Here is a 14,539-nt window from a genome sequence, read left to right as displayed (position 1 = left end):
TTTTAATTTATTTATTTATTTATTTTTTTGTAATAAAAAGTAAGTCAGTATTCTTTACTTCCTTCGCAATCTCTAGTAACTTCTATACATTTTTGAATTTAAAGGATTTGTTTATTCCATTTTCTTTCTTTTCATACCTAAGTTCATCCGTATTAAATATAAAATTTAATACATTTGCTGCTAATCTTTTTAAATCCCCAAAACTTGCAATTTAATAAGATTTTTTTTGCAGAATTAAAATTATAAAATCATGTAAACACTTTGTATATTGCACCCTGTGCTTACCACAAAAATGAAGCCACTTGAATCCGGATCATTGAAATTTAAAATAAAAGTAAAAGCCTATGTATTTCCTTTTTTTGTGCATTTTTTTAAGGAAAAAAACTCACGTTAGTATGCTTTATTTCTTGGCAATCTCTTATAGACTTAAGTTTTTTAATTCAAGGCAATTATGTCTGAAAGAGTATTATAGTAAAAAATGAAACATTCTTGCAACAACTGGTTGTGGGACAATGGGTTCATGGAAGTTAATGTGTCACAATTGCAAGACTAACGACAGAATTGTGGCCTAGGAACTAGGCTTAAATTTTCAAACGAGCTAGTACCTATTGATTTGAATTCGTCTGAGCTTCAAGTCGCCACTGAAGATTGATAACGAGTACTTCACAGTGACAATCCAGTGTCTTTAACCACAGAGCCATCGTGGCTCAAAACTAATACAGAATTGTGTAAAAGATATCTCAGAGAGCAAGAAAGTATACAGGCCAATATACAATGAAACAGGCTAAGTTATTGGCTTTGCCATTGTAAGAACAAAAACTACCTGTAGAAAATTTCTCGAATTACCAGGATTGGTAAATAAACTACGCTGTATACAATTAAACGTTGGATAAATAAAGGAGCCAACTTTTTTCTCGAAAAACTGTGTCAGAACAAAGCGCAACCATGAATCGTTTTGATTGAAGATCCTTTTCTTTTCTTTCCCCATTTTTTTTTCCCGAAGATAATGACTTGTCATAGCTTAACGCGTTTACTATGGAAATAATGTTTTTGGACCTCGGACCTTGCACTTTAATAATTTAAATGATAGAAGACTTTAATCATAGCTCCTTATTAAAACAAATATCTCTAAGCGATATTTGTTTTAATAAAGAGGTATCATGATCTTTAAAAAGTTGTGTAAAGATCATTACGTTTTTCAAAAGTCTAATAATTGCCAATCGTGGTAAGACATAATGTGATGCAGTTGTCTGCCATCGTCACTACCATAGAATTTAATAATTTTATTATTTTAATTTTGTGTTGTTTTCATCTCTATCTATTTTTCTGCACTGCAAAAAATTCCGAATCAAATTACGTTATCGGCACTTTGGGTGCCTCATCCGTAAAATCCATTTTTTACCGTAAAATATTATATCGTAATTTTTACAGTAATATTTACATAATTAGAGTGATTTGGTGATTTTATTGTAATTAGTACTGTAAAAATTACGATATATCAGATTTTTATTTCGTAACATGTTCCGGTAAAAACGGATTTTACGGTAAAAAGGGACGGTACCCATTGTGCCGGTACTTTGTATCGTAATTTGATTCGGAGTTTTTTGCAGTAAGGTTGTATAGAAATAACTCTTATTTACTTTCTTAAAAGAATTTTAAGAGAATTTGGGCTCTCATCGAATAATAATGTTAAAGCTTTTTCGATCACAGTAACACATTTTAAATCTAATTTAATCCTGCATAAAATTCGTTTTATTAATAACTGCAATATTTCCTAAGAGTATTTAAGTAGTAATAGGATTCAAAAGCTAATTTGAGCAATATAAAGGATTTAGCTTTTTCATAGTAAGGATTAATTATAATTAACTAAATAAGTGTGTGACCACGGTTTTCGTGGCCTCAAGCAACGAAAAATACATGAAGTGCATTTTCACAAAATACTCGCTTCGAAGCATGTGACAAATTTGATAGATAAAGTGATACCATTACAAATATTATAATTATATGAATAAAAGATTATAAATTAATAAGTTTGTAGTAAAATTATTAAAAAAAATATTGCATATATATTATAGTATAAAAATTTACGAAGATAAAATATCACAAATTACAATCCCTTTCAAATTCCTCTAATTATGAAATTTCATCAACTTGTATGAACTGATTTTTTCGCCTTCAAATATTTTTGGGCGAAAAGTACACTTCACTCTAAAGCACGGCTCTAGTTTAGAGAACCAAATCGCTATTTTTATTATCTCTTAAAACTACATTTTTTCATGTTAGAAACAGTTAAAATCAGTATGCGTACTTTCCTGGTACCATATTAACGGTTAATAAAAATTATTTTTAAAATAACTATTCGAAACCATTCTTATTCTCGTATATTTGTTAAAAATTCTTAATAAATTCTCGCAAAAACCTTGAACTCACAGCATGTTACTTAGCATTTTTATAACTGACCCATCTAGTGAAAACTAACCTTCAACGCAACCCAAAACAAACCTGATTTTAGTCTTTTTAATTATTCTAAAATCATAGTTCATTGATGACGTAATAATATCCTTCGGCATGAAAGAGAATTCTATATTTTACTTTTTTACCTTATGACACAGAGATCGTGAAAGTAAAGGATTAAAAAAACCACGTGGAATTATAGGTCAAGATGAATCAAAGACACTGATTCATTACGTGACGCGTAACTGACCAGGTGGTGGAAAAGCATGATTTCGAAAGCCAGGCTGAATGCACAAAAGATAAAGATTAAGATTACACTAAAAGAGAAAGAAAAAAAAATTGGATGATAAATCAGGAAACTAATATATGTCATCATTTTTGTCTTTTATACAAACAACGAAAGAGTGTAATCTTCTGTCCATTTCGTATTAATAATTCTTGAAACCTATTGTTTGTTCAATTCCCAGTAAAATATGAGATGTTATTATGAGGATTTTGCTGTGAAGTAGATTAAATAAGGGATTTGTTATTTGAATAATTTTTAGTTCATAAGTTCTTTCTTTTTATGTAAGATTAAAAATTTGGGTTCAGATTTACGCATTCTGGGAAAACACCTACTATTTTATTCTGGGAAAAATACTCGTCAAATTGTATTTACTATTATAATTTGTTCTTGCATCTCATCATTGATGCTTTTACCGCCAAGGTTCTAAGATTTTTATGTCCGATAGAAGTTTTGTTTTTTGGATTACTCATTTTATTATACGAGACCTATCCGCACAGATAGCATTTAATATTATAATATAAGTAACAAACCGTTGATAGTTTTCCTACCTTGTTTAGGTTCATTATATTGTATTAAGTTATTGTATTATAGTTGTTATAATTGCAATATTATATAATAATTATAATTGTTATAATTATAATATTATATTAGAATTATAACCGGTGTTGAACAGCTGAACAAATTCTGAGTTTACGACTATCAATGTTCAACTCGGTAGCCTTGTAATTTTGAACCCAACCTAGGGAAGATAATGGAACTCCTGGGTCACGCATTGGGAGAAATTGGCCTTCTTAGAGGAATTTTTAATGGAACTAAGCCTCAATTGCTTTGCATGGAGAGGAAATCCATGAAAACCTCCCACGGTTAGCATGATGACAAGGGAATTCTGACATATGAAACGTTTACCGCTGACGATGATTTATATCGGGTCTATGATTGGTACAAGCCGGGAATAGAATTGGTATCAATTCAATTCGTATCGAATTCCTACAGAATTCGTAGCGATTCAAATCTGAGTCACCTCAGAGGCGAACGCTCTATTCCCTGATTCGCCACAGCACAGTTTGATTCATTGCGAATTTGGGTTACATTTTAAATATTCATTTAATTTTTGAAAAAAAACGGGTCAGAATTTTTTTTAATATTATAAATTGCTTCAGACCCTGTTCATGGATACTTTTATTCCTTTGTTTAAATTCCAGGAGAATCTGTATTGCATTTTAAATACTCATTTTCTTAAAATACTCATTTAAGTTTTTAGGTAATAAGTTATTCACCCTCCTAAAAACTCCTAAAACAAAATTCATAATTACTATCTGGCATAATAATATTTTTATGATAGATAGTAATTATGAATTTTGGGCTTACTCATTGGCACTTTATTTTAGGAAAACTTCCCGTTCAGATTGTATTCAATATAATAATTTGTTTAAGTATCAATACATTGATAATTTTCCCTCCTCGCTCAAATTCTTTGTGAATTTGCTCTATATTCTAAATACTCATTTAATTCTAAAAAAACGAGTTAAAATTTGCATTTAAAATCATTATTTTAGTTAGACCAATGATACTTCTACACCTTTGCTTCGAATAATCATTTTAAACATCATAGCATATCTTAGGCTTCATTGCTATTTAAATTTAAGCAATTAAAAATTTATTCAAAATAATTTTTTATGAAATTAAAATCGAAATAATTAACACTGTTAAAAAATAATTTGTCTTGTAAATAAATACCTCCAAAAATAAATAAATAACTGTCTTAAAAAATTAGCTGTGTTCTAATTTAGACAGCTCAAAATTTAGAAAAGTCTATGATAGTACAATTACGACAAGAAAGTTTTGAATAATGTAAATAAGAGGCTGAAGGTTTTAAACAGAACTAATTAGATCAGAAGGGAAAAAAATGCAATAACATATAAATTACTTCTTATTTAAAATCCTGGGTACTTTTTTAATGATCTTTATTTAACTTAAATAGCATGAAATGCAAGTCTAAGATGCGTCTTAAAAATTGAAGTTAAATTTATTAGCTACAAAAACTTATAGAAAGTGGTATATTCTAAATATTTAAGTATGATCACGTTTCATTTTAAATACGTTTACATTTAAATCCAATTTGAATACTATAAAAGTATATGAAACGTTATGGATTATAAAGATTTTAATGTATATATTATAGACTAAATGCAGAAAGATTGAAATATAGAAAATAATATTTAATTTATAATTTGTTTTGTTCATAAAATGTTGCAAATCACAAATATTTAAGAAATGTTTAATGCTTTACACTGTAAAAAAATCGAGATGAAATTACGGTTAAAAGTATCAGCACTCAGGGTGCCGGTACTTTTTACCGTAATATTTATTTTTACCGGAACATATTACGCAACAAAAATCTTGATTTATACCTTGATTTTTACAGTAATAATTACCATAAAATTGCTCAATCACTTTAATTAAATAATTATTGGAGTAAAAATTACGGTTTAATTTAATACGGTATTTTACTGATGATGCACTCAAAGTACCACTGCTTTATACCGTAATTTGATCTGGAATTATTTATAGTGCATAAAAGTCTCTAAAATGCTGTAAATACGAAAGATTTAAAAATAAATATATTTTATAGTTATAAAGATTCTAAATATTCTTATGACTTGGGTAAAATTAATCAGAAAAATTAGTTCATTATAAGAAAAGGAATGTTACAATTACAAATTTTTCCTAGTAGTTAAACTTGAGTCACATGATAGCTATTATGTACCCCGACATGGTGTGATTATTTCACATAAAACAGTTTAAAACAGTAAATGCAATGAAGCCCAATACTTCGGTTTGCTTATTTCAGAAAAATCCTTCATGCAGCGCATCAGGTCAATGAGTTTTTGAGGAAACTAAAACATTCGAAAGAAGAACTCCCTTAAGAAGATTTTTATGCACATCTATCCAAATCATTATTAAGATTGAGTAGTTACACCTCTATTTAGCTCATAACACATGACTGAATTTAATGACAAAAGAGGTCGAAGCGTGAGAATGTGTGTTCTTAATCTTTTAAGCGAATTGATAGATTGTTCAAGATTAGTTAATTATAGAAACTATTCGTTGAGAACAAAATTTTCACTATAGGATTAAAAAATTTTTTTTACTAAACGTTTAGTTGGAACGTGTTTTATTTTAAATTGATATTATTTTACAGCTATTTTCTTCAAATTTAAAAGAAAAATTCAAACTATTTGGCAGAAATAAATAATAAGTAAAAATAAAAACCGTTCTGTTAAAAGATAGCATAAACTAATGTAGTAAAACATATGTTTCAAGCACAATGTTTCGTGATAATTTATATTTTTTCTGAGATCAAAACATAACTGATATTGTCATAATATAAATCATTTGATCATAATATAACTGATATTATACTATAATCAGAAATGGAGACAAAAATACATATTTATGAGTGGTAAGCGAAGGCAATCGTCGGGTTTATATTAAGTGTTTTAATATATACAACTATCAATTTTGTTGCAAGCTTTAAACTTAAAAAAATATTCCAACCAAAATTTAAGAATTGCATTAACCCTTATTAAGGGGTTCATTTCATAGAATTTCGAACTTCTTATGAGTTCTTCTGCCATTTTTCGCGCTTAAATATCAAACCTAATGAGCATGTTATTGAATATTTAATTTTTGATAAGGATACAAAAAATATGAAACGAAGGGTGATGGATATTTAGGAACCTACTGTAGTAAATATGTAATTAAAGAGCATCAAGGAAGTGCTCTTATGAAGTACGAAAATAAAGAAATTAATTACTTGTTTACAACAACATTGGAAATGCAATCCTTAGGTAACACAATCCTTTCAAATCCTTAAAATTTGGTTACGACAATTATTTTAAGTGTTATATCTAAAATTTTTAACTGCATGCATTAAAATAACGTAAGTAATATAAGATATTGATGAGAAATTCACCAAAAATTTCATAATTTTTTAAAAAAAACTCTAGCTTAACATTTTGCCTAGCATTACGTTTTACCTTAACATTTTGCCATTGTTACATTTTTAGTTTGCAATTGAAAATTATTTTAAGTTTTAGATGTATTTTTTTTTTAAGTAAAAAAATAAAAAAAATAATAAAATTTGAAACTCTCAAAAAAAGTTTCAAAACTTGATAGTATTTATATAGTTTATTTAGGAAAACTTAATATTTGAAATTAAAACTCCGAGAATCATTAAAAAATTGTAAAACCTTTTGAAATTTTACGAATGAAAATATTGTTTGACTATTTTAAGATAGAATACTGTTAAAAATTTTAAATTGTTAAACTGTGGGAAAGTTTAAAAGCGAAGACTGAAACTGAACACAGTGTCGCAACAGCCCATAGAGGGCCAAGGCCTACTGTGCCCATCTCAGTTTTCTTGACCTTGGGTCTGGGGTGCAAAAGCAGATGTTCCGGTTAGGTGGTCAGCTGAACTCGGAACCCCTAGTTTTTAGCTCCCAAGAATGCTTGGTACTCATTTATCGACCCACTGAAGGGATGAAATTCTGAGTCAACCTTGCCCGGCCCGAGAATCGAACCCAGGACCTGTGGCACGTGAGCGCCAAGCGCTACCACTCAGTCACCGGGCGTCAAAGCGAAGACTATTGTTAGAATATTGTAAGGGCGTTTTGAAATTTGAGGACCAAAGGTTGTTGACAATGATCATGAAGTTAGAGCAACACTCAAATATTTTTAGATATTTTAAATTTTGACGAAAGAAACTATCCAATTACTAACAAACAATTGCACGGCAGTACATGCCATGAAACTGGAAAAAAAAACAACGTAAATGCTTCTTGATAGATTTCGAAAAAAGTGACTTGCCAACTATCTGTTTCTATTGCTAATGCTGTAAGCACAAAAATAGACCGTCGCCAATAGTCCATTGTGCAGCTCTAGCGCGACGTAAATGAACTACAACAACTACAACATCAAGAATAGAATTTTAAAAAAAGTGTTAAGAAAAATTTCTTTCTGGATTATTTATTATTATTTTCTCCCTGGATGCCCCCTGGCGGGGGCGGGACAGGGTTGAGTAATAAAAATTATTATTTTTTTGTAATAAGTAGTTTATCATATAAAAATGTCAAATACGTAGAAATCTCTAATTTTGAATTTCTGATGCATTTTCAATTGCTTGGCATACGCAATGGAAAACATTTGCTTCTAAAGTTATAAAGTAATTTAAGTAGAAAAAGTTGTAACACCTAATTTTGAGCGCTCGAAACGTTCTCACTTTTTACATTGTATATTATAGATAGTACAGTAAACTGCAATTGAAAAATAACATAAGTACTGGTATTTCATGAAAAACGTTAAGCTGGGGTTTTATTTTTTTTTTCAATTGCAGCAAAGTAAATTTCTCCATCGACAAGTTCCAGTTTCTTACTGCTAGAGTTTCAGTTCAGCTACAGTTTTTTCGAATTATTCATTTCATTCCCAATATAATATAGTAAGTTTTTTGTTTAAACAAATATCAATTATTTTAATCAAAAATAATTCATTAAAATTATTTTCAAGTATGCGACAGATTTTTCCATTGACAGTAAGCAGTAAGTTCCAGTTTCTTACTGATAGAGTTTCAGTTCTGCTACTGTCTTTTCTAGTTATTCACTTCATACCCTATATAATGCGGAAAGTTTTCCTTACCCTATATATACCCTATATACTGTGGAAGAAAAAAAAACAACAACATATAATTCACGTGAATGTGGTTTAAAAAGTTAAGCAGGTTTAATTATAATAAGCTGAAAATCTCAGATTTTGCGAAAGGTAAGTAATGATTTAGTTTTGCTTTGACAATTAGACATTTGATTTTCCAATCTAAAAATTGGGAATTTCATTATACGTTTTAAATAGTTTTTTTTTCTTTTTTCTTCAAAAAGTTGAAAAAATAAATTTTTTTTAAAATTATATTTTTGAAAAATATATAAAATACAACAATAATGATAAAAAAGAATTTGCTGAAATCTAACTAAAATTCTGGAAATTTATTTACTTACTAACGTAAAGACGATGCAATTTGGGTCAATTTTGACTTTTCAAAATTTAATGTTATACAAAGTATTATATTTAAAGTTTTATAGCGCAATTCAAGTGCTCAACCCCATAACCTTTTTAAAGTTATAAAGATATAAGAGAAAAAATTATATAGAAAGAAAGTAAACGCTGGCTTGAAAAGAACTCTGATTTTTGAGTAAGCTTTAGCTTTAATAATAGTAATTTTTCTGGACTCTAAAACGTTAATATTTAATAAAAATTTCAAAAATATGTCGTTTAATGGTTGAACTAAATCACCATTATGTGTTAAACAAATTATTATTAAAATTTTGAATTGATGTATTTTAAGATGTTACGTCAGATTTCAGGTTTGGAAAATTTTCAACTTTTTTTTCTACACAAAATGACTGATTGGAAATACGATGGAGCCAGTCAAATATAACGCATGTTTTTGGTAATTTTGAACTCCTCTTACCCCCTTGACTTTGAAAATAACTAAAGTAATCTAATTTTAGGATTAAATTCAAATACACGATGTAATTTTTCAAAAATTAAAATTCATGTTTCAATTCAATTTACAAAAGTTTGTGTAGAAAGTTTATCTTTAATAGTTAAAACACTTGATATCTGAAATTCTTAGCAGGAATTTTTATCCATTTTTTTTTCTTTCTCCAAATTTAACTTTTATTTCAAATTTAATGTTTTTTCAAGCGTGATTTTTTTCCAAATATTTTATAGCGATTTTTTTTCTTACAGTGTAAGAAAAGTTTAGAAAATAATGTGAAAAAGTGATTGAAAATAATGTGAGAAGAAGTAAGCATAGTCCGTACCCATTCTTCCTTCTTGTCAGCAAATCACAGACCTCTATGGTGCTTACGTGATTTTTGAACGGCCCTTAACAATTAAACTAGAAAAGGCTATGGTTTCTAACTGGCGGCCCGCGAAGCCTTTTTCTGTGGTCCGCGAACTAAAATATATTAGTTGTCATTTTTTGCGGAAAATTTTCGTAAAAAATCTATNTCACGTTAATAAAAACCTAATTTCTTCGTTTCTGTGAAATTTATCATACCGACGGTGCAAAAAAAATTTTTTCTTAGGTGTTGCATGCAAGAAAATATTCATTCAAGTACAAAAATAATCGTGTATGTTGCTCTTTTTTATTTCATTTTTTTGTATTTTGTGAATTTTATTTAGCATGTGTGTATCAGAAATTTTCTCGAAGAAATTCTCCGATTTAACTCTTGGAAACCACTCATTTTAGACGAAAATATTTTCACACACATTTGTAAATTTTAAATTTAAAATGTAAATATCAATTCTCTGGTGGTTGCAGCAGACAAACCTCAATTTTGTCATTAAACATTTTGTGTGCTACTATGAAAATTCTAATACCAATATTTTTAAAGTTTTATATTTTAACAATTAGATATCTGTTACACATTAATTGTTTAATAAATGGGTGCACATTAAAGTTATTGTAGCCCGAATTTTTTAATATGCAATTAAATATTTTTAAAAATCTACTTCTTATTTTAATTTGTTATTCGATAGTTTTGTTTTGTACTAGTTGGTAAAAATCTGACAGTTATATTTAATGTTCCTTCAGACATAAAAGAGTCCTACATAAAATTTTGATAAAGTTGCGGCCAGCCATTTGATTTGTGTTTTTAATTGGCCCCCGGCCTCATGTAAGTGGGAAACCCCTGGGCTAAAGTAATAAGCTCTTAAGCTCCATAATTCGTTCGAAGCCTTCGACAGATCGTTGTAGTTTTGCACAGTAGATCGAAAACAGCTAAGAAATTTAACTTCAGCTTCTAGATCAAACAGAGAATTAACCAATCCAATTTCGTAATTAAATGATTATTAAAGTAATAAAGAATTTTTAAAATATTCATTAATAAACTTTTTCACTTAATATAATTTGCATACAAAGACAAAAACAAGATAGTGTTGTAAATAAATTGGAAAAAATTTGAAAGGAGTAAAATAAATTAATATCTCTACCTGCAAAACATACCAATGTTGTCACTTGCAATGTTAAAACAGTCAAGTTCTTAAGTACAAGGAAAATTTGAGCACAAATAGCGAAGATGTTGCATTTCGATGTAAATTGGTGGCTATTTGTTTTTCCAAAGACAGTGTCATTCAAGGAAATTTTTACAACAAATACTTCGAACGCAATATTTACGCTAATGAAGGAGTTTCAAAAATAAGGAAAATGGACAAAACCAAAAGGTCAATATAGAAAAATTTAGCAAGAAAAAATTACTGTCGTACGCGTGTTACGAGACTGTCATTGTATCGTGTAACATGTTCTAAACTAAGATATTACCACTTCTACTTTATTATGACTTTAATAATTTATTTAATTATCAATAAAAATGTTTTTTTTGAGTTAGAGGAGGAAAGAACTAGAAAATCTATTAAATAAATGGCAAACTTTTTCTTCTGCGATTAGTCATTATTGACGTTAAGAAACATGGGAAACTACGATAATAGCCAAATTATCTTCTTGTAAGATTCTGCACGCTAAAGTAATAAAAAATAGAAGAATTGTTTTGGCGATTAGAAAGCTGAAAATTATTTCTTGTACACTTTTAAGCCTCACCTTATTAATGAATAAATTCAAATCGTGCAGCCTTTAGTAAATTAAAAAACAATAAACTATGCTGGCTGTTTTTCGAAGTCTCGGTCATAGAATGAGTTAACGCTTTTTCACAAATAATATGATATTTTTTTCGAATAGTATGCTTTTATCGAAGCCTTGCCATTACATGAAAAAACTTTTTTTCACAAATAGTATGTTATTTCCATCATATAATAAGCTTTCTCCGATGACTCTGTCGTCGCATGAAATGACACTTTTACACGAATAATATGCTTTTGCCATCGAATAATAAGCTTTTTCCAAAGACTAAGTCATCACATGAAATTACGCCTTTTTCACGAATAATATGATACTAAATCGAATTATAAGCTTTTTCCTATAGAATCTAACATCATATGAATAAACGCTTCTTCACGAATAATATGCTACTTCCATAGAATATTAAGCTTTTTCCGAAGACTCTGTCATCGCATTAAATAACGCTTTTTCAGGAATGATATATGATATTCCATATAATAATAACTTTTTCCTAAGACTCTAGCATCATATGAAAAAAAGCTTTTTCACGAATAATATGTTTTCTCCATCGAATAATAAGCTTTTTCCGAAGACTCTGCCATCACATGAAATAATGCTTTTTCACGAATAATATGCTTTCTCCATCGAATAATAAGCTTTTTCCGAAGACTCTGCCATCACATGAAAAAACGCTTTTTCGCGAATAATATGCTTTTTGCACCACTGTTGAGTGTTTACAGCTGTTAATGAGTGTTAGGTCCAGTTTAGCGTTCGTTGTCGAATTTACCGTTTTTAAAAAGTTACTTTAACAGTGTATTATCTGGATTCATAAATATTAGCAAAAATTGAGAATATTTTATTGATTTCGATAATTCTTCTTTAGGTGGAAAAACTCGCAAAATTTGTGATTTTTTAAAAGTTTATTAACTTTTAAAGAATTTAGGTAATTTTCTATTATAAGGCCCTGAGAATTCTTTTTGACAAAATGGTACATATATAGATTGAAATATTAACTTAGCTTCAAGGGTAACGCATTTAAATTGAGACATTTTTATTTCAAAAAGGTTTTGAGGAACATTATATAGCAAGTTATTCTTATTTGCCCCAAAGAAAATAGCAGCAATTTTTTTTCAAATTTTTTATGTATTTTTATAATTTAGCAAGTAAGAATTGGTATGTAATGAGTTCGAGGAGCTAGAATATGTGGTCTTAAATCATCAAACAAATGTTGTGAATTTGTAAAAGAAGTTACTTTTTATGTGTTTAGTTTATAATAATTTTCAAAATTCCTGTGTTACCAATAAACTGTTTTCTTTATATATAATTAAATTCAAATCCATCATCGCCAAAGTAGCGTGGCGATTTTTTGGGGGAAGGGGGCGGTACGAGGATTTATTTTTGCTATCTTCTATATTTTTTCAAAAATGCTGATATATGTCGCCTTATTATTTCGCTAACATTTTTATTTTAAGATGATTAATTTTTTAAAAAAAACTATCAAAATAAAAATAAGTTTGAAAGTTTTCTATTTTTTGTTGAAATTTTATTATGAATTAAAAAGTGAATAAGAAAAAATGATAATTAAGCAACTATTCATCATATCCTAATTTTTCAGTGAAGATTATTTTAATAAGGGTAATATACCTATTATATTATTACATAGTTATAATACTCACTTGAAAAAAAGGACATCATTTCAAAATATATTTGCAAAATCAAAGGAAAAACATTTAATCTAACTACATATTTATTGAATTTTTAGAGCAAAACTATTTCTTACTGCAAAATGTTCGTTAACAAAACTACCAAAAATGTTTTACAACTTAAATAAAAGTAACAACTGAAATTGTAGTCAATATGTGGGCACAATTATTTATCCAAACCAAATGCATGTTACATGCAATATTACTGAAACCAAAATGCATAAAATTGTATTTACGCCTTTACTAAATTTGTACAGAGAATTTACCACCCCGAGAGCATTTCGCAAGCTTTTAATTTCCTGGAAAAAACACATAACTGTCAAAACTAAAAGATGAGCGTGGCAGCGAGTGTAAATTGCTCTTCTTCTTTAAATTTAGAAAACCATTAAGTTTACCACTTATGATTGATGCTTCATCGTTATGCTTGTGCTCCTAGTTTCTTTAAATTAACTCTACATTCTTTTAAATAGCTTCTTATGGAGTTATGCATGATTACACCAGAAGTACACCTAAAATTCTTTCTTTAATAATACATTTTCCATCAATTCTATCGGAATTTCACACACCTATAGCCAACTGTTTTTTTACGGAGATATCTGCTGTTACGTCGCAAATTACGGAAAAAAATGTGCACATGTTCAGTTCTTGGAAAATTTCTTCTATTATTTTCCAAGAACTAGTTGAATTATGTCATTCTCAACTTGTGCAGTTTTGTAGAGTGCATTTTATCATCTTCATAAATTTAATTACTTTGTCTTTAGCACACAGATCTAGAAACTCTTAAAGTTTCCTTTATTTTTTGTTGAGGAAAATTCGCCATGTTCAGTAAAGGCAAAGATTATTTTTCTAAAAATAAAATATTTTCTAAAATAAAATCTGTATAAACACGATTTTCTTAGACCAATTTATAATGAGCGGAAGATTCGTTAATAATTTTGTCACTAACTTAACTTAAAGACCAGAATTGTAAAGATTTTAACTGCATTTTGCTTTTTTTTTACGCCCTATGTTTTTTTTCGAAAAGTTTATTAATGTTTGATGCACCTTCAGTCACAAAATTAGCTACTGCGTGACTACGTTTGTTCCTGGACAAAACAACTTGCGGCAACGAAAACAAAATGCAGCATCTTTAGCGATGCTATATTCTAACCATGAAAATTGGTAGTACCAACTGTTTTGAAAGCATCTAGATCTGCCAAGGACTTTTTTAATTTTGAAACCCTCTTGAAGTTGAACTGGCCCATTGCTAAAACTTGCATTTTTACTTGCGGGATCCTTTATGTTTGCATCAAAAAGAGAAGAAACCTGATGCACACGTTTCTAACTTCAGAAATGCTTTGAGCATCTTTATTTTTTGCGAGTCATCATTGACTGTAGCAGATGCTACACAAGGAGTAGATTTAAAATACGATATATATATATATA

The 14,539-nt window shown here is 28.7% G+C and overlaps 1 protein-coding gene across 3 annotated transcripts in view; it reads right to left on the bottom strand.

The window, feature by feature from the left end:
• The window catches only part of LOC107442409 (stearoyl-CoA desaturase 5), a 62,067-nt gene that overhangs the window by 24,717 nt on the left and 22,811 nt on the right, over nt 1–14,539 (bottom strand). The window contains exon 1 of one of the 3 annotated variants that reach the window (XM_016055974.3): nt 10,790–11,092. The exons of 1 other annotated variant lie outside the window; for it this stretch is intronic. The gene's annotated coding sequence lies outside the window, so the exon portion shown is untranslated. Of the gene's footprint in view, nt 1–10,789; nt 11,093–14,539 lie in introns of those variants that run through there. One more of the 3 variants, XM_071178883.1, reaches the window with a different exon arrangement.

Source organism: Parasteatoda tepidariorum, chromosome 3, assembly GCF_043381705.1.
Source record: "Parasteatoda tepidariorum isolate YZ-2023 chromosome 3, CAS_Ptep_4.0, whole genome shotgun sequence".
Taxonomy (NCBI): Eukaryota; Metazoa; Arthropoda; class Arachnida; order Araneae; family Theridiidae; genus Parasteatoda; species Parasteatoda tepidariorum.
Note: the sequence above shows the minus strand (reverse complement) of the source record. Positions and strands in the feature narration are given on the sequence as shown.